The sequence below is a fragment of the Grammomys surdaster genome, unplaced genomic scaffold (assembly GCF_004785775.1).
Source record: "Grammomys surdaster isolate TR1022 unplaced genomic scaffold, NIH_TR_1.0 188, whole genome shotgun sequence".
Classification (NCBI taxonomy): Eukaryota; Metazoa; Chordata; class Mammalia; order Rodentia; family Muridae; genus Grammomys; species Grammomys surdaster.
Window position 1 is genome coordinate 567,440 of NW_021604633.1, and position 27,818 is coordinate 595,257.

Consider the following 27,818-nt stretch of genomic DNA (forward strand, 5'->3'; position numbering starts at 1 on the left):
TGAACAGGGTAACTGCAGTGACTTGCACAGCAGGGAGAGCCATGAGTGGATGTTGAGAGCCCATGGGCTCCTCTGCCCTGGTCTGGGCTCCTGTCTCCTGACCTGAGGTGTGTGCTAGTCGTGGACCTCCCAGCACTGGGGCCATGGATTTGAGCCCAGGGAACGTGTGTTTGGGTTTCCTTTTTATCCCCACCTGAGAGCTGCTTGCTCTAGAAGGAGGAAGCATGGCAGCCTGAGCTAATGGCTTCCCTGACCCTAGCAAAGGGCATGGTAATGGGAGCTATCCCCTCTGAGTGTCCAGGCACACCATTCTGGGGAAGGACCTGGGTCTCAGCTAGAGAACAGAAGGGTACAGCTGGTTTGTTCACAGGGGAAAGAGAGAGGCTCAAACACCGTGCAGCTGAGGATGTCGTTACTGAAACTCAGAATTAGCCCAGGGACGTTTGTCATTCTGCTACATATTAGTAATTTCTGTCAAACAAAGTTTTCCTCTTTGCCTATATGCCTCCTCCCCACTTCATTTTACAAAAACAATTATTTTCCTCATTTGTAGGAGATTGTGCCCTTGTTCATCACTTCTGACTTCTTCCCTTGGGGGATGCAGCGGCCACTTGGTAACTACAGGACTTCAACCAGAGGGCAGAAGGGACACCAGGGTTTAAAGGAGGCCCTTCCACCACCACTACCCAGGAGGAATGCATTCACTTCTTCTCCAAAACAAAAGTCTGGTTAAAAGAAACTCTATTTGAAGCATTAGGATCTGTTACGTAATTGTTTAAGAGAATGAAGCTGACCAACGGACATTGGGATATGTGATATCTACACAAACAGAAAATCAACAAGCTAGCCCAAACAATAACTGTTACTCACTAACTCTAACAAAGATGAAACAGAAATAGAAACTTAAGGGAATAAAGAAGGAAGTGGGTGGCAAAAAACCGAGGGTGATAATTTCAGCGTGATTTCCCATCTCGTTCAGCTGTGGGATTCCTGGCAGCCTAGGCAAAGGCAGGGTACTCATGGACACAGAGAGATACAGTTTGACAGGAGTAACAATGATTTCCCTTCAAAGGTAAGCATATTACATTTACCCTTCCTGCTACCATATTCAGACTACACGCATGAGTCTTTCTATTTTTAATTAGGTTATATTCAATGTACATGGGAGATGTCTGAGTTATAATATGAATACCTTGGGGCTGGAGAGATGGCTCAGTGGTTCAGAGTGCTTGCTGCTTTTCCAGAGAGTTCAGTTCCCAGCACCCATATGCCATAGCCCATAACTGTCTATGACTCCAGCTCCAGGGAGCCACGCCTACTTCTAGCCTCCATTGGCATTTGCAAACACATGACTTCTACATACATACACACACACACACAGAAATGAAAATAAATGAATCTTAAAAAAAGAATCCCAGGATGGTATGGGGACATAGATAGGGGACATATAAGGAAGCCATTTTCTTCAGCAACAGCAATAGACTACTCATGACAGGTTTAAGTGACACCTACTAATAGGAAACAAAAGCTGTACCATCAAACAATGCCTGGCTCCAAAGGGACTTTTGGTCTATTTAGCTTTGGACTCAAACATAGACTTACTTTGTGGGGATATGGGAGACAAGTCACTGGTTTTAGAATATAAGATATGGTTACCTGTATTCATGATAGTTGGGGTTCAGGTGGGTTCTTGACAGAGTGATTTCTCATCTCCATCTGTGACGGTAGGAGTCTTCCCCATCCCTCCCCCCCCAAATGCACAAATGCCCTGATAGTCTGTAGATGTCACTTCCAGGGAGGTTTTGATCTCCCTCAGGCTGGGAGCTGTTGTCCCATTCCCATGACCTCCTCCCCTTCAGGAGCCTGGCCCATCTTACTCCCTCAGCAGTCACTTCCTTGGCAGATGGGTCAAGTTTAATGGCCCGTGGGCCTTAGAGAACAGTAACTGGATCTACTTTGGTAAATTTCAGTAGGCTGCCATGACATCTTGAGTTTGATGCCATTTTTAGTGCAAGTACAGTTTCTATGGGAATCTGAGGTCATAACTTTCCAGAAGTCTCATCAGGTAATTTAACCCTTTCAGCTACAGAAAGCTATTGGTGATGTTCAAAGATACCATCAGGAAACCAGCAATTTTTCCTGAAAGCTCAGTGAGGGCAAGACAAGTTCAAGGCAAAGGGGATGCAGACGAAAGAAAAGTCTCCCATTCCATCAGGGTACACTGGACATTCACAGGACCATCAATAAAGCAAAACACATCTGCTGCAAATAGTACCAAGACAATCTTAGAACCCCAGGACCTTATGAGTGGACAGCCCATGGACAAAGAGTTCACTTAGGTGGAGAACTGAGGAACTTGGAGGAGGGGCTTTGGTGCTGGAGTGCAGAAGAGACAGCTAGAGTGTTTTATGTAGGACAAGGGTGAGCCCCCAGCACAGTCTGGAGGTGGGTTTCTAGGACACAGAGGGATGGTCACTGTGGCTCAGTGGAGAGAAGTCCAAGGGCACAAGAGGAGGTGTGAGCAGGAAGAGTCACATGTCTGCAGTTCACACGGTGTCAGGAAGATACTAGAAGATTTTAAGCTAGAGCCCATTGGTTGCTGGGTAAGGAAAAGCTTGGATAAACTCAGAGGGAAGGTAGCGGCAGGATGGAGGATTTGGGTGTCACAAGGCAGAAATGGCTAATGACTGGGAAAGCCAGGCCATGGAGATCAAGTGGGTGTGGGGCAGGGGAAGCAGAGTCCCTGACTAGCCCTATTTTTCTTCTCAGGGTCTGCCTCCATCAGATGAGTCTTTTTCAGGAAGGAAAAAGATAAAGAGCCTGTGTTTCCAGCCATGGGCTTATTCTAGACAGGGAGACAGTCACTTAATGGGTATGATGGTGAATACAGTTACTCTGATGGAATTTTGAATCACCATAGAAACATGCCTCTTGAGTAGTCTGGGAAGGTGTTTTCAGAAAGGTTTACTGAAGACAGAAGGCCAACTCTGGGTGGCAGGTGACACTATCAATGGGCTGCAGTCCTAGAAAGAGTAAAGAGAAAGTAGGTGGAGCTATAGCACTGCGCCCTCTTGTTGATGCTTTCTAATTGTGGATGTCACATCAGGCTTCTACTTCTGCTTCACCTGTGGAGTTCAGGAATTACAGACATACACTACCACACTCAGTTTATATGGTGTGGAGCACAGAACCCACGGTTTTGGTGCAGGCTAGGCAAGCACTCTATCAAGTGAGCTACACCCCAGTCCTGTTCAATCACTCTTAACGTTTTACTGACCTTCTTTCTAGCTCTGTTTTAAGCAACATGAAGAAGCTGAGCATGGAAGCTATTAGCTCAGTATGGTAGTATACACTTGTAACCTCAGCACATGGAGAAGGACATGGGAGAATCAGTTCTGGGTCATCCTTGGCTACATAAGAGGTTGAACGTCAGCTTGGACTGTATAAGACCATCTTACTTAGCAAAATAAAATAACAAAATTAAATACCATCACTACTACCATCACTGACGCCATCACTATCAAAAAACCCAAACCCAGAGAAATAAGCAACAACAAATGAAAGAAAGGCATACAGAAAGAAAATGGTACCTTTGAAGCAGAGTGAAGCGGGACACAAGGAATTGGAGAAATTATGGAGGAGATACGATTTTAAACAGGACATTTGGTGGTGGGTACACAAACCGCAGCAGAGACCAGGGGAACAGAGAGCTCCAGGGCACAGGACAGCTTCAGGGTGCAGAGGTCTTGAGCTTCCTTAGAGGATTGGGGCAGGTCATAGAGCAGTTGGGGAGCCAGGAATAGGCTATGTCATGCTGGGAGAGCTGGGGATTATGGGACATCGGTCAACCTTTAAAATAATACCAGAAAGACAATACCTGTAGAATAGTATTTGTTTCCAGCTACATGGTGTCCTACCTTGTGTCTCACAAGAAATGCATGCCATATTCCTGTGTTCTGAGTGGGACAGAAGGTTCTGGAACAATCTACCTCTTCAGTGTTTTATATTTTGGGGAAAGGTAACCAGCCATTACTTGTTTGTAATGGGAACATGGCTCTTTCCTTTTCTCTATGTAATGCTGACTCTGGCTTTCTACCTTAGGAAAATTAAAGTGTGAATTTGCCACTGGTGGTAGTTCTTGTGTGGGGCTTTCTGTGGCCAGAACTGATGAGGTCCTATCTGCCAGCATTAAAAACAATTCCACTATTTACAGTCAGCCCTCACTGGGATAGGAAGTACATATTACACTTTACAATGTTTTTATATTGGTGTCGTGAGCACTCAGTGTTGTGTGAGCTCTTTAACTGAGATGACCATAGCATAACTTGATTTGGAAGAATTCATATCAAAGTAAACAGAAAGGGGACTGGAGATATGGTTCAATGGTTAAGAGCACTGGGTACTTTTCCAAAGTGCCCAGGTTCAATTCCCAGAACCCACATGGGGGCTCACAACATCTTTCATTCCAGTTCCATGGATTCTGAAGTCCTTTTCTGATCTTTGTGGGCATATGGTATAGGCACACACACACACACACACACACACACACACGCAGCAAATATTCATACACATAAGAATATAAATCTAAAAATTAATTTCAAACAAAGCAAATACCAAGTCGGAATGATCCACAGGCAAAGGAAATAGCCATTTTTTGGTTTAAGAATGTTTTCAGACAGTTTGGACACTTCTAGAAGTGTGACCTGCACTCCAAGCCTCAGATGGAGGGCACCTCCACCATAAATATTTAGCATTTATTGACAACACGAGGCTTTATTTTAAAGGCTTCTGGGCTTACTGTGCCTCATGTCAGCAAACGTTAGCTGTAGGCTTTACCTTTCCAAGAAGAGTTCTGCAGCGGGCCTTCAGCGAGCTCGCACACCTACACGTCACAGATGGCTTTGCTTTATATGAGATGAAACTGCATTTGGTGGAACTGATTAAATATAAAAACACCACCATCTGCCATTTATTCTAATATGAAATGGTTTGGGCAGATGCTGACATCTCTCGTCATGATTGATTCATCCCTGACAAGGGAAGATGCGCTGTGGGTTCCAGCTGCCCACTGCTTAAACAGTGGTGCTTCCCGGAGCCAGTGCCAGCCCCAGCGGTTTGATTTGCACAGTTCAGGTGAACCGAGAACTTCCCTAATGAGAAGCCTCCAAGCACTTCCACTGTCTCTTCCCCTCCCCTCACTTCGCGCCTGTATTGAACTGGGAGAATGTTTTACACCAGGCTGCTGGCTATCAGGTGGCTACTATACCTTCCTGGGGATGGCCAGGGGAGTATAGTCACTGGAAAATAGAGAGTGTATTCACATTTTGGTCTTGAAAGCCTTCAGACGCTTTACACATATGCTGCTGCTGGGTTCAAATTATTTTAAAATTATTTTTCTAAGTGGACAAGAGGGTTTCATTTCAAAAGCTATTGTTTACTGAGAAGCCACGGCACATGGTACCCACTGGCAGAGAAACAGCTGTGTCCGTATTGCTTAAACATCCATGGGTATTTCAATGCCCTTTATAGAGAGGGCTGTAAAGCGTATCTTTTCTGTAGGAATAATTTACTAACATTGTTTTAAACCATTAAAGTAATTTTGGGAAGAAAATATAAGGATCAAGACACTTTCTTCGTGCTGTGGGTTAAATCTCTCTCTATTTCTGATGTGATCGTTAGAGGTGTATTTTTTTTTCCAGAAAATTCAAGACAGAGTGAAACTAACCTCTATCTTGAGTTTATTCTGAGTAACCAGGGAAAGTGTTTATGACTCTGTGTGTGTGTGTGTGTAGGTGTGTGTGTAGGTGTGTGTAGGTGTGTAGTTGATGTTAGGAGTCCTTCTTGCCCATTATGTTTTATATGTACCTTAAGTTTTGAGGTTAGGTCTCACACTGAACCGAAGCTTACGGATACAGATAGGTTGTATAGATTGTGAATGTCAGGGATCTTCTTGTAACCCCCATCATCAACCCAGTCCTGAGTTTGCTGGGAGTTGTTACCATACCCATCTTTTTATGCACTTTCTGGCAATCTAGAGCCAGGTCCTTGTGCTTGATTGGCAGACACTTCACTGACTGAGTCATGCCCCAGCCCCCTCCCTGAATATTCAATTAAACGCAGTAAACTATGACTGTCAGGATGGCTTTCTGCTGGGATCATGCACATTCAGACATGCGTGATGCTAATATGCCCACTGGTCTGTCTATGCTCATGGAGAACGATTCTGTTGAATCAGAGACTACCGCATGTGTTCTCTTCTGGTCCTTTGTTACACGGATGCTTTCTGGCCCAGTGACGCCAGCAGGGGATTTCATTTTGCCATCTGTGATGGCTCCTTAGCAATGCCCTGTGGGGTTCCCAGGGTCTTTCTCTTTCTGTCCACCCCCACTCCCATACTCACAGAGTTTGATGTGTGTGTATGTGTGTGTCCCATGGCATGCACACACACACACATATACACACACACATATGTATATATATATGTCAGAAGACAACTCTTGGGAGTCAGTTATCTCCTCCCACCACCACGTAGATCTTGGGACTTGAACACAGGTCATCAGACTTGGCAGCAAGTGCTATTATAATCCACAGAGCTTTACCACCACCTCCCAATACTGGTGCCTCCCCTCTTGTTAATCATCAGTTGCCTCTATTCTGTTGGTTTTGTATCTTTCTGGCCCCTCTTCCCATGTCATGGTTGGGTTTGACCGGTTCATTGCTTCACAGCCTCCTCCTAGATTCTGGCTTTCTTTTGATCCCCAGACTCTGTGTTTCCGCTTTTTGGGTTCTTTCATCCCCATCTATCCTCCCCCACTTTCCTCTCTCTCGCTTTCCTTGCCCAGAACAGCTGCTTGACAGGAGCTGTGGACACAGTGAGGAGCAGGATGATGTCATGGGCCAGCCTCCCTGACAGAAAAGCCACACTCTAAAGTCTAACTCCAGTATCTCAGAGAGAAAGAGAGACTATTCTGGGCCTTCCAATAGGTAAAGTGAAGCCTAAGGCAAACTCCACTCAGCTTGATTGGCATCCTTGATAAAGGGACCGTTTGGACAGACATCCCAGCTAGGGAAGCTGATGACATGAAGATACACAGGGAGAAGACAGGCATCCTCCAGTCTGGATCCTCACAGCCCCAGAGGAACCATCCTGCCCACACAGTGATTTTACATTTGAACTGTGAGAAAACCCACTCTCTGTTTAAGATGCTCGTCACTGGCACTTTACTACAGTAACCTGGGCATCGAATTCAGATTCCTGCCCTCAGGGGTCCAGCTATAAGAATGAAGATACTCACAGCACTCAGAAGACAGGAATGAGCATCTTGAGAAAGCCGGGTATAAAGGCAGATAGTTTCATACAGGCCATCTGAAGGACTAGAGGCTTCTTAGAGAAGGGGACACTGACATCACAACCTTAGTGATAAGCAAGACACTTTCAGAAGACTTAAGAAGTGAAAAAGGATGGTCTGTGTCGTAGATACTGTTTTACTGCTGTGAAGAGACACCATGTCCCAGGCAGTTTCTAAAGAAAGCATTTAATTGGAGGCTTGCTTTCAGTTTCAGAGGGTTAGTCCACGGCCATAATGGCAGGGAACATGATGCAGGCAGGCATAGTACTGGAACAGAAGCTAAGAGCTTATACACTGATCTTTGGGTGGTAGGCAGGCACACACACACACACAAAGAGAGAAAGAGAGAGAGAGAGAGGGGCAGACACACAGACAGAGACACACACACAGAGGCAGAGACATACTGAGAGACACAGAGACACACAGAGAGGCAGAGAGATAGAGACAGAGACAGACTGGATCTGGTATGGGCTTTTGAAACCTCAAAGCCCACTACGTGACATACCACCTCCAACAAGGGCACACCTCCTCATCCTTTTTAAATAGACCCATCAACCAAAAACTAGACATTCAAATATGTGAGCCTAGAGGGCAGGGGACATTCTCATTCAAAGTAGGCACAACCTGTGAAATTGCTCAGTGGTTAACGGCACTTGCTGTCAAATCTGGTGACCTGAGTTCAGTCCCTAAGGATTCACATGGTAGAAGGAAAGAACCAGCTCCCAGGAGGGAACTGTCCTCTGACCTTCAAACACAGCTAAGAGGAAGAAGTCTGCAAAGCAGACAGCACAGGGTAATTATGAACATGGCCTCAGAACAGGACAGTTGGACTTAGCTGTGGGTTTAAGGTAAGCATGGTCTGACTTTCCTGTATGCAGCCTCATGTGGGTGCCTCTTACATGTCCTGTTCTCTGGCACCCATTCCTCAGGTTGGCACGTTTCTGGCCATAGGCTCAATGCCTGACCCGTGCCATTTCCCCTGTGACACTTGGTTTTATTTTACCCCCTTGCAAGCAGATTTCTTTCTTTCTTTCTTTTTTTTTTTTTGCTATGGCTACCTATCTCACTGTGTGATTTTTTTTTATTTATTTTTAAATCAAATTGTAATTTTTACTTATTCACAAAGGAGTGATAAACACAAAAAGGCAGGATGTGGGGAGGGGGATGACACCAATGTGGGTGTTCAGGGGGAGTACAGATATCTTTCAGAACATGGTATCGGCTGGGTGAAGGTTCAGGGGACAGGTCACTATGACTCTGCCTATGATTCACTTGTCCTTATCTAAGTTGGTAATATCCACCAAGGCTACCTATTTACAAGGTCTATGACTACTCAGGCTGGTAAATTTCCACAAAAGCTGCAGATTTCTTCTTCTGCCATGTATACACTGAGTCTGAATTGTGGACGCTTTGTATACTTAGCAGCTGAGTCTCCAGAGGCTTCATATAGTCAAGTGACATGTGACCCAGAAAATTGTGTCGGTTTCCTGGGAAGCTCTTGGTAACCTGGTGACTCCATTCCTGATTAAAACTCATACAAGCCAAGATTTATTGACTGATTAATTGATGGATGGATTGTGCTTTGAATAAGAATGCCCCAAGTGTATCAGAGTTTTATAGAAGAATGGAATGCATAGAACGTGTAAGTTACAAAAGGGGATTTATTGAACTGGTTTGCATGGTACAGGTGGCCATCTACATTCAGGACTTAGAACCTGGTAGCTGCTCAGACTGTAAAGGAGGCTGCCTCAACAGTCCCAATGTGGCACTAAAAGCCTGGCATCTTCCTGGAAAGTGTCTTATAAGGAACCCAGATCGGAAGAGTGAAGAAACCAGAGTCTCATGTGTGGCCTCAAAGCCATTTTCAGATAGCTACAGACCACACATTCTAGCCCACAGTGGACAACAATGGGCCACTTGAGTGCTATAGCCTGCCTGGTAGTCACCATGGCTGGGTGCTCGGACTGTTGTTCTTTCGTGTCTCATGAGACCATCGGGGTAGCTGCCATGGTGTAGCCAGCTTGAAGTGCAAACCACCGATCAGGTAAGTCACAGCGGGCTGAACCTGGGCTCTACAGTGGGAGACACTGCTTTCCTTTTATCTTTGTTGAGGGTCCTGATGTACAAGCCACAGCCTACAGCTCTTCACATGTTTGTCAAGCAATGCCTATGTTCTCTTCACTACTGCTAGCTTTGCCTCTATGGGTGTGCTGACCAGTTTTATTTCATTGTGACATGAGCTAGAGTCATCTGAAAGGAGAAAACATCAATTGAGGAAATGCCCCCATATGATCTGGTTGTAGAGCATTTCTTCAATTAGAGATTGATGGGACCCAGTTCATTGTGGATGGGGGCATCCCTGGGCTGGTGGGTTCTATAAGGCTGAGCAAACCATGGGGAGCAAGCTGGTAAGCAGCACTCCTCCATGGTCTCTGCATCAGCTCCTGCCTCCAGGTTCCTGCCCTGTTTGAGTTCCTGTCCTGACTTCTTTCCATAATGAACAGTGATTGGAAAGGGTGTATAACAGGATCCCTTTCCTCCCCAAGTTGCTTTGTCTTAGAGTTTCCTCACAACCTTAACTAGGCAAGGGATAAACAACAACTCTCAGAGACTTGGGCTTGGTGGTAAACAAAAGCAGGTGGGGGAGCACATGCTGGGGAGCACAGACTGGGAGCACGTGGGATGATTTCACTGCTGGGACCAAGAGATCCTTTCATCAGTCTCATCTCATAGTTTATCCCCCGCCCCCCGCCTCCAACCCTCTCCCTTCTAAAAAAATCCATTTTATAGGCCAGTACTTTGTGTCCAGTGTCAAATAATTGATTCCAATCCTTTTTCTCACTTAGAGACTATTTGCAGAAAAGAAAACCATTTCTCCAACGGAAATTACATCTTAGACATTTTTGCCAGGGCCCTAGCTGTTTGAAATGGCACTATTAGAAAAATGCCCACTGTAAATTATGTGACGGCAACATCTAACGCTTATTAAAGTCACGCTTTACTAGGCAAAGCAATTTTGGGCTCTTGCAGACGTGGGCTATTTGTTTTGTGCTACTGCATGGTTTCTGCCCTTGTGTGGCACTCCCCGAAGAAGCCGCACAGTAAGACAGATGGAGTAAAACTGAACCACAAGTGAATGCTTTAGAGATTCTGATTTTCAGGTATTACGTTACATTCCTCATGCCTGTTCAGAGAGAGGAAGGAAGGGTGGAGCCATCTCTAGAAGCTGGGAGGAGCCAGGCAGGTGCATAACTCCATCTTTTCTGTCTCGGTGAGTTACTTTGTCATTGTCTTCTGTTCAGGTCTGTGCCTCAGTTTCCTTATCTGCATCTTGTCAGAAGGGCAAGGAAGCAATGCAGTATTGTTTGTCTTTGAATGAGTGCCTGGCATACAGACAGCACGCAATGTCAGATCTCATGGATGCTGTCATTTTCCTTAGCAACCCACACTCAGGTTGGGTCCCACTCAGAGGAACCCTCAGAAGGACAGAGTTCATGTCATCCTGGGCTTCCAGAGCCATCACCGGCCTTGAGAGCCTGGTGTGGTGCTTGCCGAGGTGAGTGCCCAACAGCCAATGCTTTATAGATTGGAGCTCCCTGCTTGTTGAATTAGAGTCACTGGCTGTAAAATCATCCTGAACCAAAGCCCGTTCAGAGAAGTTTTGGGATGTCCCAAATGACACGCCTTCCAATCACACCGGAGAAATGGGATCTCAGCAGAAATGTATGTGTTTTTGATCATTTTACACAAAACTCCCAGATTTTATGGTACAAACCTTGCATGTTAACTGTCAGCTCAATGTTATGATGCTCACGATGACATATTTTGATAGTGGCACCCTTCACCCCTCCCGTGGCCTACATGGAGTGGCTGATGAAGCTGACTGTGGCAATCCTGACTCATTCTCCACTTCCAGGACTTACTCCACATGCCACGGACCCTTTGAAGAAGTGCTGCTTCAGGTGGAACAGTTTGGCCCTGTCTGTTTTGTCACTGATGACCTCTGACTCCAATGTCCAAGGCCTGGTTTTCAAAGAACGTGGTGTTGCATTATAAATATTAGAAAGACTTTGCCAGTATGTTTTATACCAGGCACCTGAGAAGAGTATATATAGGACCTGGAGTATACATAAGGAGACCTGGTTATGGTGGCAGCCAAATTGAGAAGTACATAAACCCTAGGCCCAAGCTCTGTTCTCTGAGAGGATGCAGTGGCTTCCTGGCAGCTACACTTCACCAAGACTGTTAACAAGTCTACCTCAGAACATGTGCTGGTTTCATTTGCAGTCAGAGCATGAAGAGGGCCTTTCTTCTACAGCCAGGTGCCATGGCTGAACACCCAAAGTATGAGTGTTCCCATACTCTCAAGAGAGTTAGAGAAATTGAGGTTGAATACCTTCCACAAGCCCACTACCACCTGCTACCTACCACACCCATCTTCAGGCTATATGTGAAGGAGCCTAAGGAGGGGAGAAGAAATCTGTGGTGCTGGACTCTTCTTCCCATGGTAGGGAGTGGCCTTTCTTTCCTTCAAGTCCTATTGTGGGACCTGAGAGGAAGAAAGGGTTCTCTTTATCCCAGCTTTACATATGCCATGAACCCATTGAGGAAGTATTGCTTCAAATGGAAGAGGCTGGCCTTGTCTGCTTTTTCACTCGGGGGTCAGAGGTCATAGGACATAGAGGAGTATCTAGGGACCTTGTGTCTCCATATAGGGGACTATGGAGATTGTTGGGTACAGGTAACCCTTAGGGACAGTGTTTAGGAGCTCCAGGCTCAGAAGGGGCACAAGTTGACTCAGAGCAGCCTTAAGTGTGAGCTATGGTCAGAATCCCTGTTTGTTATACTTACCACTTCTCTGTATAGTCACACAGACTCTCTCTTTCATCTTTATCCACTGCTTGACCCAGATTTTGGTCTAATATGCTAATATGACACCTTCTTATATGTGTATTTCTGGGGCATTTTTCTTAGAGAGGTCCTTTTCTGCCCCACCTTCATTTCCCTAGTTGGCACTTTCACGGTGGTTTCTGCCTGACACTGTTAAGTGGTTATCAATTCTCTGGGTCTCTCCTGCTCCTGACACCAGTGAAAAAGAGCAAGAGGAGAAGGGCTTTGCTTTGATCTTCACTGTTCCCACTATTAGACAGAGACCACAGGGGGCTGTGAGTGTTCACAGGTGCTGCTCAGTGGGGAGCTTGTAAAAACCAGGCTGGACCTAAAGAACTCAGAGATACACCCCTGGCCTATGTGGGGAGTCATGGTAGATAGTTCTCCCCAGAGAGGTTTCTTTCATCTTTTTTTCATCTGTTCTCTGGCCTTTTAGATATAACTAATGCCTAGGGCTACGTGGGAGTTGGGTTCCACCAGAAGAGGCAGCTGAGACACAGTCAGGAAAGGTGTTCCCTGTAGGACTGAGGATGGCAGATCGTGTCCCTCTGTTTGAGGCTACAACATCTGACCAGTGACACTTGTGCCTCAGCCAAAGTCCCCACTATATAAACTGAAAGTACACCACCTGGAAGTTTTGGCATCAGATGTATAAACTGACACGATTGCTCCAAGGTGTGGTTAAGGGAAGGTTTCTATTGTAGATCTGATTGAGAGGACAGCCAGAGGCACCTGGAAGAGTCCAGAGCAGGAAGAGAGAATAGGAGCCTGAACATGGCCAGAGGAGGAAGTGGGGGGAGACTGAGAGAGGGAGGCAAAGAGGGGACCAAGAGCCAAAATAGCAGGGTTATAAGGAGAGGATGGGGGGAGGGAAGCCCCTGAGCTGGAGAAGTTCAGGTGGGAAGGGCTGAGAAGAGCTACATGCTGGTGACACTGCGGGATCTTGGAGGCCAGCATCTATTTTGGTAGGCTAATAGGTACCACAGATGCAATCTGTCCCTTCTGCCAGTGAGGAAGGAAATGGCTCCTTCGGTAGAGGGGAACCAGCTTCACAAGTTTCTGGGGAATGCTGGCTTTTGTCTGATGGCAAGAACTGGGGGGAAAAGGAGTTTGCTTTGGATATGATACCTTTGGCATCTCCTTAAAGACACAGGACTGCTTTTCTCAGCTGTCCTGAGACAGCTCCTCCCTTGCTCTAGCCTTGTGGCCACTTACAGTCTCCTCTTTATGCTCTTCAGTAGCCTCTTTGGGGTGTGCCTATCTTTCCTGCGAGGATGCTGAGGGGCAGGTGGCTTCTCCTCTAAGGCTCCTCCTCTTTGAGCCTTCCCTTTCTGAGAGAGCCAGGCAAGCTCGGACGCAATGCCTGGTGCTTTGTGAACAGCTCAGACTGTTCCTTTCAGTTTTAAGATTCATGTACTCACTGGAGATGAGGAGGGACATGTGAAGGTGGACCCCGTACTCACTGTGCAGTGTGGGACATTCCTTGAGTCTCTTTCATTTCTCTTCTGTGAAATGGGGTTAATAAGGGTGTCAGTGTCACAGGACCAACATGGCTCAACATCTCTATGTACAAGACACAGGATAAGCCATAAAGGAAAACCAGCCTAATCCAGGAAGGGCAGCAGCAGGAGCCAGTGTCTTCCCATAGCATTGTTCAGCGGATTTGAATGGATAGAGGGCCATTGGCCTGACAATGACACTCCAGTGTCATTCCCTTCCCCACATCCTGCCTTTCTGTGTTTATAACCCCTGTGTGAATGAATTACGATTTGAGAAAAAAATAAATTATAAAAAAAAAGAAAATCCAATTTTGTATCTTGACTGAAAGCACAAAACAATTGCTGAGACTGATTCTTCTTTAGATTTGGCACGGCGCCTCCAAAGTCAACATCTAGATACTTAGGCGAGTAAGAATCAAAGGCTGGAGATGTGAACCCCATTCAGGCTTGGTTTAGCGGAAACCTTCTAGAATAAACTTACCTGTAAAGGGATCCTGGCCTCCAAATGTAATTCCACAGATGCACTTTGATTTCACAGCCATTGATCAATAATTCATTCAGCCCGTGACTGCCGATGACATGATTTAATATGTCCGGCTAAATTATGTCCCCACAGGAATGCTCGTGCAGACCAAAGGGAAGAACAATGGCCGTGGTGCCAGCATCACAGAGCGAGCTGTGCCTCGGGATGGAATCAATAGTGGTCTCAAAGCAGGGAAGCTGTGAGGGGTCTAGACAGCCGAGGGACTTCATTATAATCCCTGCCCCATCAGGAGTACCCAGGTGACAGTGAATGTCACCTCCAATCCCAGCTCTGCAAAGATAAAGCAGCCTTAGGAGAATTAGAATCTGCAGCAACCCCAAGTCTGCCAGTTGGGAGTGCTCATTTTTACTGTCAGCTGCTAGCGCCACTGTGTCCCAGTCGTGCAGTTTCTCTGTATTCAGTGTAGTGGAAAGGCATTGGGTGAGCTGGCAGAAGTAGCCAGGTTCATGTTCGAGGATATCGATGGTAGGTTGTTACTTGAAATGAGCGTATAACAAGGTTTGGTTTCTATTGAAAGAAGAATCTGCTCTCTGTCTCTGTCTATTGTATCGTCTGTCTTTTCTCCCTGTCTCTGTCTCTCTCTGTCTCTCTCATTATACATGTATGTTTGTTCATGACAGCATGTGTGGAGGCCTGAGATTGATTTAGGATGCCTCCACGAGCCTCTTCTTCACTGTATTCTCTAACATGGTCTCTCACTGAGCTAGGCCTTTTGGCTAGGTGGTGATCCACAAACTCCAGATCTACCTGTCTCTGCCTCCCAAGGATGGAGTTACAGATGCACACTGACTGCCACAGCTGGCTTTTTACAAGGGTACTGAGGATCTGACCTCAGGTCCATGTTGGGTAACAAGTACTTTTCCCACTGAACTGTCCCCCTAGCCTATGTCCAGGAGATTTTGAGAGAGAATAAACTGAATACTGGAAAGAACTGGGTGACATACAGCAGCTCCTTTGTTTCCATTGTGGTGAAGCATGTGAAGTCTTGTAGAAGACCTCTTCCCCTACTCCGAGACCCCTCCCTCCTCTGTTGCCCCTGAAAGCAAGAAGAAGCAACTTGGAGTATTAGAGTTGGCTTCAGTCATGTTCTCTAGGAAGTAGTTCCAATTGCTCACCACTGGCTGTGTGGTCTTGGCAAATTATTCAACCTCTCTGTTTTATGTCTGTAAAGCTAAAAGTGTACCTTTAGTGACACATTCTCGTACAATCTCAGGAGGAAAGCATCCTGGGCTGGGGTTTATCAGGCAAGGGCTCTGGGCAGAACAAGGTCAAGGACACGGTGAACGGGAGCAGCTGGACCTAGTTTGGGGAATCCAGTTCCATGCCTGTGCTCAATGGGAGCCTTTTATAAAACAATAACAACCCTTCTATCCCAGAGTGGTATCAAAAAGTGTGCATCTTTTGTTTCATTTGATTTTTTATTTTGAGACAGGTTCTGACTCTGTAGCCGGAACTTGACCTAGAACTGGAGCCAACCCTCTTGCCCAACCCTCCAAGTGCTGGCATTACTGGGGTGAGCCCACTATACCCAACCCTCCAAGTGCTGGCATTACTGGGGTGAGCCCACTATACCCAACCCTCCATGTGGATTGGGCCTGATCACGGGTGGTGTAGGTGTCTCAGCCTGCCATCACGGTGGTGACAAATGAGCCCACTCAGTGGCTTCCATGGCAGCTTTTACGTCCATTATCACCGGGGACAGGGACCTACAGTCTAAGAGAAGGCAGGGCTCATGGCTCTTCTTTTCTTTCCTCTTCTAGCTCTTGGAGGCTTCCTGAGTCCATCAGTTCCCAGTTCCTTCCATCTTCTTCAACAGGTGTCATTGGTTCAGGCTCTTGGTCTTTTGCCTCCTATGCCCTGAGTTCTGCTGTATCCCTCCTAAACCCTTGCATTGACTCAAGGTCTAATTACATAAGTGAGGACAAACTGTCCTGTAGGCTCCTTAACTAGTTACAACCATCACGTCCCTTTGGATGCTAAGTGTGGTGTTCATCTTCACTGACAGTGTGACTAGATTCAGAATCACCTAGGAGACGCACCTCCAGGTACATCTGTGAGGGCGTATCCAGAGAGGGTGATCTGAGGAGGGAAGGTCCACTGGATAGCAGCATGGCATGGAGCTGGAATCTCTCTCAAAGATGAAAGGAGAAAGTGAACTCTCTCTCTCTCTCTGCTTCCTGTGTGTATATGACCAGCTTCCTGGTCCATCCTGGTCATGATAGACTAGACCTTCCAATGCTGAGCCAATCTCTTTCTTTCTTTTAAGTTGATTCTGTCAAGTGTTTTGTCATGGTAGTGAAAACAGCAATACCCAGAGTAACCCAGACAGAGTAAGATGCTAAGGGTTAGAATGCAAAAAGTTGTTCATTGGACCTCAGGGACCAGGTGAGTGAGTGACACGGTGCAAGGAAAGTGCTGTCAGGGTCCTGTACTGCACCGGTAAGAGTAGTCTGGAGGCTGGTCTGAAGATAAGGTCTGGCCTACATCTACTGGCCACCGGGGAGCAAGGAGAGGACATCTAGGCTTCTTGTCTGGACGTGATAGATAAAATAATGACTGAAACAGTCCAAACATCTGCTTTCCAACTAATGATGAGTACAAATTCCAGAATTGTCTATAATTTATAAGATCTGTGACAACGAAAGAACTGATAATTGTAAACGGGTTAGCACCGGATTGTCTACACTGATTTTGCCCAAATCATTAATAAGCAAATGGACCAGCAGCTGCTGCAGCCTTGTAAGCAAGCTGTTCCGAATTGCTTTTGAGAAAGTAAGAGAGCGAGTCACAACAGTGAAGACTGAAGGTGCTCCTTGGAGTTAGTTTGTTTGTTTGCTTATTTACTTATATATCTGTTTCCAGGTGTTTTCTAAAAACTGCATCTTAGAATGAACAGCTTTCCCCGTTAAATGCTAAAGTAAAGAGCTGAGCTCTGATCAATTAAGCCCTTTAATTTAAAAATTGATATGGCGTCACTAGCTGCATGTTTTCTACTGCCTGAAAGCAGCTGAGGTTTTCATGACCATGGTGACTCGTGGGCCTTAGCTTTGGCTTGGATTTTCTTATCTTCCTTATTTCTGTTCAGTTCCATAGTGACCCTGGAACCCCTCCCCCACCAGGGAATGACTATGCTTGGTAAGCATTGACTGATAGATAATGGTTTTGTGGTCAGAATTCCAGCCAGGGCTTCACTGAGATCATCTTGGATGGCCAGAGAGAACCTCAGTGGCATTTCTCCCGTGGCTGACGTTCTTGGACCATCTGAGGTGATTTTACGTACAAGCTGAAAGCTCCAACAGGGTGGGCTGGATTGGTTAGGTTCAGCAAACCAGCCCGCTTCCACATCCTCTTGAGGCTTCTGCAAGCAGACTCTCAATCAAGGAGCTGAGATACCTCATATGCCAACCAGGAATGCTGGGACCATGGTCCACACACTTACAGCTCTCCTGAAGGCTGACTTGGGAGTTGGGCTAGCTCTGGGACATCAGATAAACTTAGAAGGGACCTAGTTCACTCCTAGAAGTATTGGTTATTGATATGAAATCACATTTAGTGGAGTGGTGTTTTTTGTTTCTTTCTTTCTTTTTTTTTCCTGCCAAGAATTTTCTGGAGTCATTTTCCTAATTCTTTGATTTCAAAGCAGCTGTAGATTGGCCATATCCAATGGCAGAGCAATAGAGCCCTGCTGTCCATGAGAGAAGGCCCGAGGGCTGTGTGGCCCTTTAATTCACCATTAACAGTGCCCCCTCTGTATTTTGTCACACTTTGGAGTCCGAATCTTCCCAGCTAAAGCTTCAGGCCCTTCTTCATGGACTAAAACTCTTGATGACTTGAAGCCACCAGTTGTCCCAAGTGATAGTCAGTAATCTGAACACATCACACAGCATGGTGCATGGTGGGAAGATCCTCTATCAGTGGGAGCTGCTATACCTACTGCCATGTAAGTAGTCGAAGAGGTAGGGAGCATAGAGGTGAGTGATGGTTGAGTCTATTCTGTGAGCTCATCAAATGGCTCAGACCCTGAGTGGTTCTAGTTGGTCTCACTGTCCAGGCCTTATGTTGAGTAGCTTTATCCTGGCTCTTACAGTCTTTTTTCAAGGGTTTACTGTGGGAACAGTGTTTTAAACACTCATTACAAGTTTTTATTAGGTGTGTGTGTATGTGTGTGTGTGTGTGTGTGTCTTGCACACACACATGTTACGATCTATATGTGGAGTTGTTTTTCTCCTACCACATGGGGCTTCAGGATTGAACTCTGGTTCGTCAGGCTGAGAAGTAATGCCTTTACCCACTGAGCCATCTTGGTGACCCATGTTTGTTAACTTCATACGTATCAGTGGTAGTAGAGAACAAGGATTGGTTAGAACAGTAGCCTCTTAGAGGATGTGGATTTTCTTTAGCCATAACTGTAGTTTTCCAGTTTCCTAGGATTCTCAGAAATGTTGATTGCTCATTGACACTTCAGATGGCGCTATTTTGCCCATCACACCAATGACACTTGTATGTTGCAATGTGTAAGAGTAGTTATGGTTACTACTGATAGTCAGCTTGATAGGCAGTATTGTTCCAAAACGAAGTCAAAGCAAGGAAGTGAGCTGAGCGCCAGTGTTCGTCTCTCTCTGCTTCCTGACTGTGGATGTCTCAATGCCTCGGCTGCCATGTCTTCCCTACATGATGGACTGCAGCTTCAAACTATGAGCCAAAATGAAACCCTTTCCAGATTATTTTTCTCAGAAATTTTGTTGTGTAATAAAAATATAAGACAGGACTTTTCTGCATACAAAGTGCCTTTCCAGACAATTGTATTGGTTGCAATTTTGAAGTCCACACGTCTATCTTAGATGTGACACCTGCTTGTTCCTGTTCTTAACCACCTCAAGCCCTATGTAAAGATGAGCTATTTAGAACCTTGGGAGATCTGGAGTAGGCCAGCTATACTCACATGGAGTCTAAACATAGGTCAAATTAAATATAGGTAGAACACTAGGCAAAATGTGTTTTGAAAACTAAAAATGGGTTTTGGGGCCCATCAGAACCCATAAATTCATTGAGATGAAAGGCCCTATGGGTAATAAAAATGTCTCATTTAAGAAATTAAATGATCCTGTCATTGTAACAAGAATTAATAGCACTTTAAAGCGGACTGAGTGCAAGGCGAGCTGGGTGAGTCACAGTGGCCTTCCACATTTGCAGTGTCCCTCAGATAATTATTAATTAACTTGACACCAATTGTCTCAGTGCAACATCATGGTGCAGACTTAGACACACTAATGGAAGGTACTTCTTATCGAGGCTTCTTGTCCTTTCTTAAAATTAAAATGCTAAACTAATTAAAACCAAAGGTACTTTAAAAAACAGTTTGCTTCCAAACAGATTTTTAATATATGCCAAGCTGAGTGGGAGCCTAGAGCTATTTTTTTTTAAAGTGAGGATCAGAAATCTATTAAAAAAAGGAATTTTGAATATATGTCCCAACAGCCCCCTCTAACTCCGCATAACCAATATGGCAATGGTGTTGATTCACTGATGGCAGAAGTTGGAGACCTGTTGTTGGTTTCTCAGGAGCATCGGCCAAACAATTGAAATGTAGGTGATTTATTTATTTCTATGTCACTTAATATAGCTCCCTGACTCCATAGCTCTGGCGTGAATCTCCCTCTCTGCACTTGAGTGACTCCCGAGAGATCTACTGCTAGGATGTCCCCACCCCACCTCCAGTGCCCCCCCTCCATTATCCTGGAGGGTTTTGTGTGTTCTTGTTTCGTGTTTGACTCTTAAGATGTTTTGAATGTGCCAAACATGGTCCCTTGCTTAGAATGTTTTTGTAGTTTCAATCCCTCTGGCATGTTCTTGCTATAAACTGTCACATAGCTTGTTCTTTCTCACTTTTCTGGATCTAGACCACCCTGTGAACAGAATTCTAGGCTAAACCTAGAATGCTTGGTGAGCTCTTTAGGGTGTGCATTGTTCCCTCATTACAGCTTAAGTGTACTTCTCTGTTAGTTGACTCTTCAACTCTAGAAGGCTAACATGCGGAGTCCAGGGATCACTCTTGCCTGCTCTACTCTGAACACCCCCCCCCACACCCCCTGTCACACCTTCATGCTGGTCCAACACTTGTCAAAAAGAGGAAAACACTTATGCCATCTGCAGCGACAAGAGATATTTCCAGAAAGGCTGGCCAAGAAAGAGACAAAGATGTTTTAGAGAAGTTGCTGGTACCTCGTTGTGAGACCTTGAAGACATTTAGATAAAAGGATGTGGGCAGGATGTGGGAAACACAGAATATGCTCAGCTAATCTCTGGATCAAAGAGAGAAAAGGAGAAAGAATGATGACATTAAAATAATTGGGCGGATCACAGCGCGGGCGCAGCAAGTGCTCCACGGTAGGAAACGGAGGCTGGGGGGGGGGGGTTTCAAGATGAATCATCTTTTTCTTTTCCCCTCTGCCTTTCTTTTGTAGGCCCAATTTGTTTTCTTTCTAGGTTTAGAGATATTCAAGAAATGCCTGTTAGGTAGTTGTTAGGGAGTCCCAATATTCTCTCCTCTCTTTTGCACTGATAATATTGACTTATGGAAGGAGGGGGGGTGGTCACAAGCATGAATACCTGCATTGATTACAAACTTTCAATCTCTTTGATACAACTTCACCTCCATTCAAGCTTGTTTGCTCTGTTGAAGAGCTTCTGGTACCCAAGAGTTTATCTGAAGATGGACTGATGGCCTTTTTCTCATGTGGAACCTGCTGGACACTAGACACGGTCTTATTTGTTGTTCTAGTTTCTGTGATTCACAGTCAGGAAGCAGAGAGACCCTAGCACAGGGAATGATGCCACCCACAATGGGCAACTCTTTCCACCTCAATGAGCCAAATTAAGATGCTACTCCTCAGGTATTCGAAAAGGTCTATCACCCAGTTATTTCTTTATTTCACCAAAGTGATAATTGAGATTAGTCACCACAACCAGGGAAAGGTTCATCGTAAGGTATTGGCAAAACGCTCTGGTCGTATTGTTTATATTTTAGGATTTTGAGTGCCCTTTGTCCTCTTATGGCTAAATTGTTTTATACTTATTCTGCAATCAAACTAGGTTTGCTAGTTTATAACAGAGGTCTAAGCTAGCAACAGGCAACACGTGGACATAAAGTATGTTGAAATAAGATTTGGCAGTAGATCAGGTGTGGTGGCACATGCCTATAATCCCCAGTACTTGGAAGGTTGATGCAGGAGGATTGTGAGTTTAAGGCTAACCTAGCTACATAGTGAGGTCTTGTTTTACAAAATTGGAGGTAGGGAGTGGATGTGTGGGAGAGGACTGGCAAGTGGAAGAGTTCAATATGGTATCTATTAATCATCATCACTATCTCCATCATCACCACCACCAAACCACCACCACCATCATCACTATCACCATCATCACCATTGCTACCTTCATTGCCATCTACACAATCCTCACGACCCTCCTCCTCACCACCACCACCATCATCACCATCATCCTAATCACAACCACCACCATCATCATCATCATCATCATCATGCTGTAGGTAAATAAAACATGTAAAGAAGAAGGAACACCAGATTGCTTCCCTTATAACTTCTCATTAGTCTGTGAGACCATCGCAATCATTTTAATTTTCCTATACTGTGGCTCTAATATAACTGAGAGAGAAGTCATTTTAAATCAGACAGTCTATCCAGCTGCATATGTATATATTCTGTATATGATATCTATATTTAGCAGATAATTCCACAAAACTGTTTTGAAGGTATCTGTATCCCAGGACCGTGTAGCACCCTAAGGTCACATGGATGGGTCATGATTCCAGCCCTGGAGGATGTTAACCCTGTCCAAGGATGTCCATATTTGGGGTTTAGCTCTGTCTCTTCATTATGCTTCTGGGGTTTTAAAGCTATAGATTCTGACTGAAGCTCATTGAGTGATAATCCTGTTTGCTATTGACACAATTCTGTGAAGAAGAGAGAAGCAATACTTCACTAAGTGAGGAACATTTCCTTGCTGTTTACCTATGAGCAGCCAAGGCAACAAGCCAGGAGAACTGGAACAATCCATTTCAGAGAAATAGCTTCATCCAGGGGAGACACACAGCGTTTGGGATGCAAGTCTACATTAAAATCTCCACCAGCCTTAGTCAGCTTTTCAACCTTTACTCTCTCTTCCTGACTTCTATGGGCAGATGGCGGGGAGAACACTCATACCTGTGGAGTCCTTCTCGCTCTGAATTATTTAAGGTGATACTACATCAGCTGGGCTCTCCAAGGTGATGATCCCAGGCAGTCTCAACTAGGTACTGGCTTTTGGTTTTTAGAGCTGCATCTAAACCTTGCATGCGCATCTTGTTTCTTCACCTTGTCCATCTTCACAGGATATTCATTTTGTCTGCCAGAGTTTGGTTTAACTTTGAGTTCTTTATTCTCCTTTCTTAGTGACCTAATGGCTTCAGTTGATTCCATTTTAATTTCTACTATGGTATTGACAATTCCCCACAGGGCTAGGGGAGATGGCCCAGTCAATAAGTCTTTTACTTTGCAAGCAGAAAGACTTGAGTTCAGTCCCTATAGCCAGTGTTAAAATACCAGCCGCAGTGATCTATGTTTGCAAGAGAGACAGAGTCTGGAGGAGCCATGGGGCTTGGAAGCCAGTCAGTCCAGACTACTAGGAGAGATCCTGTCTCAAGAGAAGTCGATGCTGCTCCTAAGAATGACATCCAAGATCGTCACCAGCATCTATACATTCAGACATCTGCATGGGTACCTGCATACACATGTATACATCCTGCGTGAACATGCATTTATACCTATATTTCTCCTTGAGATATCTCAGAATTAAGAGTACTAGGATCCTGAGACCAAAGTTTTGAGCACTTGCAACCCATGCTGTTGGACTTAGGTATGGCTGGTGTGTAGGTGAGGATTTACTCCTCTTTCACCTATAGATTTGGTGTGTTTTCTTTGAGTGAATTATCTATTTCTGTTTTAGAGAGAAGCAGAGCAATGGTTAATCCATCTTTGGGTGGCCGTCATCATAATTGTTGGGATAGTTGTCAGCAAGGCTGCCACTTTGCAGGATGAAGTACTACACTCACAAATCTGGCAGACAAGGCTTGTGCTTCCAGGAAGTCGTGTACGGAGGTGGTTGGGGTGGCGATGCTGGTGTGGCATGCAGGTGGTTGTGGGTTTGCAGCCTTGCCATGGTGACTGCTGGCCACATTCTGAACCGATAACTATCTAAGGCCCCAGGGCCTACAGCTAAACATGTAGCCACGCCTCTGGATGGACACATTTTGGGTTCTGTGGTCTCAGTCTAACTGCCTGTCTAACCTCTGTTCATCTTTGAAATGGACACTTTACGTTCTGGCTCATGAAAGTTGGTGTCTCCATACACTGGGCTCTCTGCTGTGTCGTTGTCACCTAGGCTTTGAGGCCACCCAAGCTGTCATCAAACTGCTTCACCTTTGGCTCGCTTCATGGGTTCTTCATTCCTTTGAATATATGACTTAGTCTTCTTATTTTTAATTAATTATAAAGATGGAGGGATAAGCAAACATTTTCAATAAGATTTTGTGAATGAAAAACTCAAGACAGTATCCATTGCATGAGCCCATGGGAAATTTTGTCTTCTGTTAGTTTACACTGAATTTTCCAAATCACTTTTAGGGCTTGAAGATTTCTTTGGCTATTTGGTGAGTAACATTGTTTTCTGTCTAAAATAGTTCTATAGTTCTGTGAAAGAGTGAGCAAAGAAATATATGTTTTTAGAGCTTGTCATCACTTTGTGTGTGTGTGTGTGTGTGCGTGTTGGTGTGCTTGTATAAGCATGCTTGTGTAGAGGTCAAAGGTCAACATCAGATGTCTTCCTCTAGCATAGTGGTTCTCAACCTTCCTAATGCTGCAACTGTTTAAGACAGTTCCTCATATTGACCCCCAACCATAACATTATTTTGTTGCTACTTCATAACTGTAATTTTGCTTCTGCTATGAATTGTAAATATCTGATACACAGGTAATCTGATTTGGACCCCAAAGTGGTTGCAACCCCCAGGTTAAAAACCAGTGCTCTAGTGCCTTCCTCCTGGTTTGTTGAGACAGGCTTTCTGACCGAACCTCATCATTTTAGACTGGCTGTCTGGTGAGCTTCCTGGGATTTGCATGTCTGAGATCCCCAGTGTTAGAGTTACAGATGTGTGCTGCTGTCCTTGGCCTTTATGTGAGCGCTGTCCATTGAAACTCAGGCTTTGTCTTCTCACAGCACTTTATTTGGGAAGCTGTCTCTGTGCTCCTCCCCCATCATTACCTCTCTAAATGTCATTTGCACTTAGTGTCCTTGAGTAATACGTATTTTTTTTGTTTTGCTTTTCATTTCCATGAAAATAACAATTGAATGACAGGTCCACAGCTATGCACTTTCTGTGGAAACATTATGCTTTACTTTAGACTGAAAGTCATATTCAAATCATACTAAGGCATCAGGTAGTATATTCCCCATGTAAAGTACTTTACCAAGAATCCATTTAGTCCTCAGTGAAAACCTGTGTTGGTAGAGATGTTTCTCCCAGCTGTACAGAGGTCTGAGAGGGCCACACAGCTATTACCTTAGAGGAGAAAAGCCCACTGTGTAGTTTTCATCTTAACCTCAAGATCAAGGGCTGAGGGGAAGGCTCAGTCAGTAAAACACTTACCTTGCAACTCTAAAGACTGGAGTTTGATTCTCAGAATCCATGTAAAAGTTCACCATGATGGCATGCACTTATAATCCCAGGGATGGAGAGTTGGTAGGCAGAGGCTGGGAGATCCTTCAAGCTCCTTGGCCAGCTAGCCTGGCCTACTTTCTGAAGTTGCAGGCAAATGAGAAAAGTGAAAGGCTTCTTGAAAAATACATGTGGCCTCTACACAGATGAGTACAAAGGGGCATACACATACCTGTGCACACATACATCTATGTATACACACACACACACACACACACACACACACACACACACGATCATGTACATTTATCCACAAACACAGAACCCGTGATCATAGCCATACAGTGTCATGGTGGATAATGAAAGCCCATGTGGCTCAAGGCCACCCATAAGGTCATCATGCATGTTCTTTCGGCATGTCTGAAGACAGAGAACTAGATCTTCACTGTCTGTATGGCATATACAGCTGATGAGCTGGAATATTTATTATTTTGGGGTATATATTCCACTTACATGTTCCATTTCTCAGATTACATTTGCTGGGGGGAAAAAAAGCATTCCATTAAGACAGATTGGGTGGAGACAAGATGATGAAAGGCCCCTGGGGAGGAGAACAATGGGTGAAGTGTGTCCCAGCTGGTAATGCTTCCCTTCGGATGAGTTCATGGTCACTGGCTCCATAAAAATGCTTTCCCAGAAGTTTCCTGAGCCACATTCCTAGACGTGGCAATGTTATGGTAGTGGGTGCGGGTGATCATGGGGAGCTCAGTGTGTGAATAAGAGGTAGGGTGATGACCTTTTCATTGAAACCTCTTCTACACAGACAAAAGAAAGCTTGCTGCCACTGAAGTTTTTCATTATGATATTGTATACTTAAATGTTTCAATAAATGCCTTTTTCTGTACAGACCAGGGTGATGAGCATGGGGCAGACTTGCTTGGGAGCGTGTGGTAGGATAGTCCAGGAGAGTGGGTGTGTATGGGTTTGGGTGTTGGGGGAGAGCCGGGGTGCATAGGATTTGGATGAGGGAAGAAATACTTGCACAGCCGGGGCCACCTTTTCTGGCACCATCACTTCATGATCACAGATGTTCCCATGGCCTCCATGGTTTGCAGCCAGCTTGGTTCCTGATGCATCATTCACAGACTATCCTGATTCTAGGGCACATGGTGGCCTGCTTGTCCCCCAGCCAAGGCCTCAGCTGTCCAGAGCCTTGGTGACAACTGCATTGCCATATCCTGTTTTGAACTGTGGCTGGGGTGCTAGCAATGCTTGTTTTCTCTCTGTGTGTGTTTCATTACGGCCAAGGGTAAGTAACTTACTCTTTTGGTGAACCTTGGCCAAGTGCAGATGACAATATCCTGATGCAATCTATACTGAGGTATAGGATTCATACCATGCATGGATACATCCTATGCCTGCACTTGACAGTAGCTTCACAGTTTTCTTGTGACAATCTTCTAATTCAGAAGCATCCTCATTACAGAGAGGGAAATCAGGGTCCACAGAGATTAAGTAACTCACACCTGTGCACACCTTGCACACATAAACACACACTGGAGTACACAGGCATGTGTGCACACACATATGCACATACATAAACATTATATATATATATACATACATACAAGCCCAAAGGCATGTGTTTTTACACATATTCATATGTGAATGCACCCGAAAATGCATATACATGCTTACACACAATATGACCTTTGGAAGGTCAGTATTTTATACCTGTCTGTCCTTTCTCTCTCTTTGATGGAACTGAGGTTTTTCTAAAGCTTCATCAAGGGAGGAAAGGCCATTCAAAGACCCCTGTATGGGGAGGGGCTGGTTGTTAGGCATTAGGGTCAGGGTTTACATTATGACTGCATTTCTGTAAGTTCTTCTAGAAGCCTAATCGGAACAACTGAAATGACCAAAGAACACCCCTGTTACCGCTGAGTCTTTGCCCCCAAATTTTGTGCCCATTACCCAGAATCTCAGAAGATGGAGTATGAGAGGTCAGCTTGCCCAAGCCAGCGCTGAACATGGAAATCTCTAGAATCCTTTGCAAAGCCCTGTACCATGTGTAAGATGGGCTTTTGGTAGTTTTAACCTGATCAAGTCCATGGTTTGGACAACAGAAACAGTTAAGCCTCTGGCCTGGGAGCTAGTGTTTAGGACCTCTGGGCTCTGGGGGGGGGGTGGCGGTTAGAGCTTCCAAGTGGGGAGCAGTGACTGACCCCAGCAGAGCTTTGGATGATAGTGGCCTTCTCAAGCTTGTCTGGGGTGGAGGGAGACAGGGTCCCAGTCATTGACAGCAGAGCCCAGTCCTAGGGGCAGTTGGAGGGGCCGTGGGACTGGCCCAGCTGAGTTAGCACACCTGCCTTATGTGCCCAGCTGTTTGCTTCACAACAAGGCTGCTGTCAGTAACTGCCAAATGTTCACACTTCCCACCCACTCCCCAGGCATCGCTGCGTTTGCTGGCGCCCACTGTAGGGTTTAACTACATTATTGTATTTATTATTTTTTTAAAAAGAGACACCAGGATCCTATGCCTGGGAAGAAGCCAAGCTGGCCTGGTGCTGAGTGCGGAAATATTCCATCTCCCTTCTGTGCCTAGAATTATTTTTGTTTTCTTCGATACACAACCTAGATACAGTCACAGTAAGGAAACGGGCTGATTTTTGAAACCCAAACTCCTTTCCTGTTTATCAGCGGGGTTTTTTTTTTTTTCTTAAAGCTATCAGTGTATCAGCGTTACTCTGGGTGTCAGGCTGACTCTGTGGGTGGTAGGTCCTCTCTCTCTCTCTCTCTCTCTCTCTCTCTCTCTCTCTCTCTCTCTC

At 45.2% G+C, this 27,818-nt stretch overlaps 1 long non-coding RNA gene across 1 annotated transcript in view; it reads left to right on the forward strand.

Annotated features, from left to right (window-relative positions):
• Window positions 1–557: 557 nt before the first annotated feature.
• Window positions 558–27,818, forward strand: part of LOC114622385 — a 62,973-nt gene continuing 35,712 nt past the window's right edge. Inside the window, exon 1 of the long non-coding RNA XR_003711587.1 lies at window positions 558–1,072. This is a non-coding gene — a long non-coding RNA (uncharacterized LOC114622385). The remainder of the gene's footprint in view (window positions 1,073–27,818) is intronic.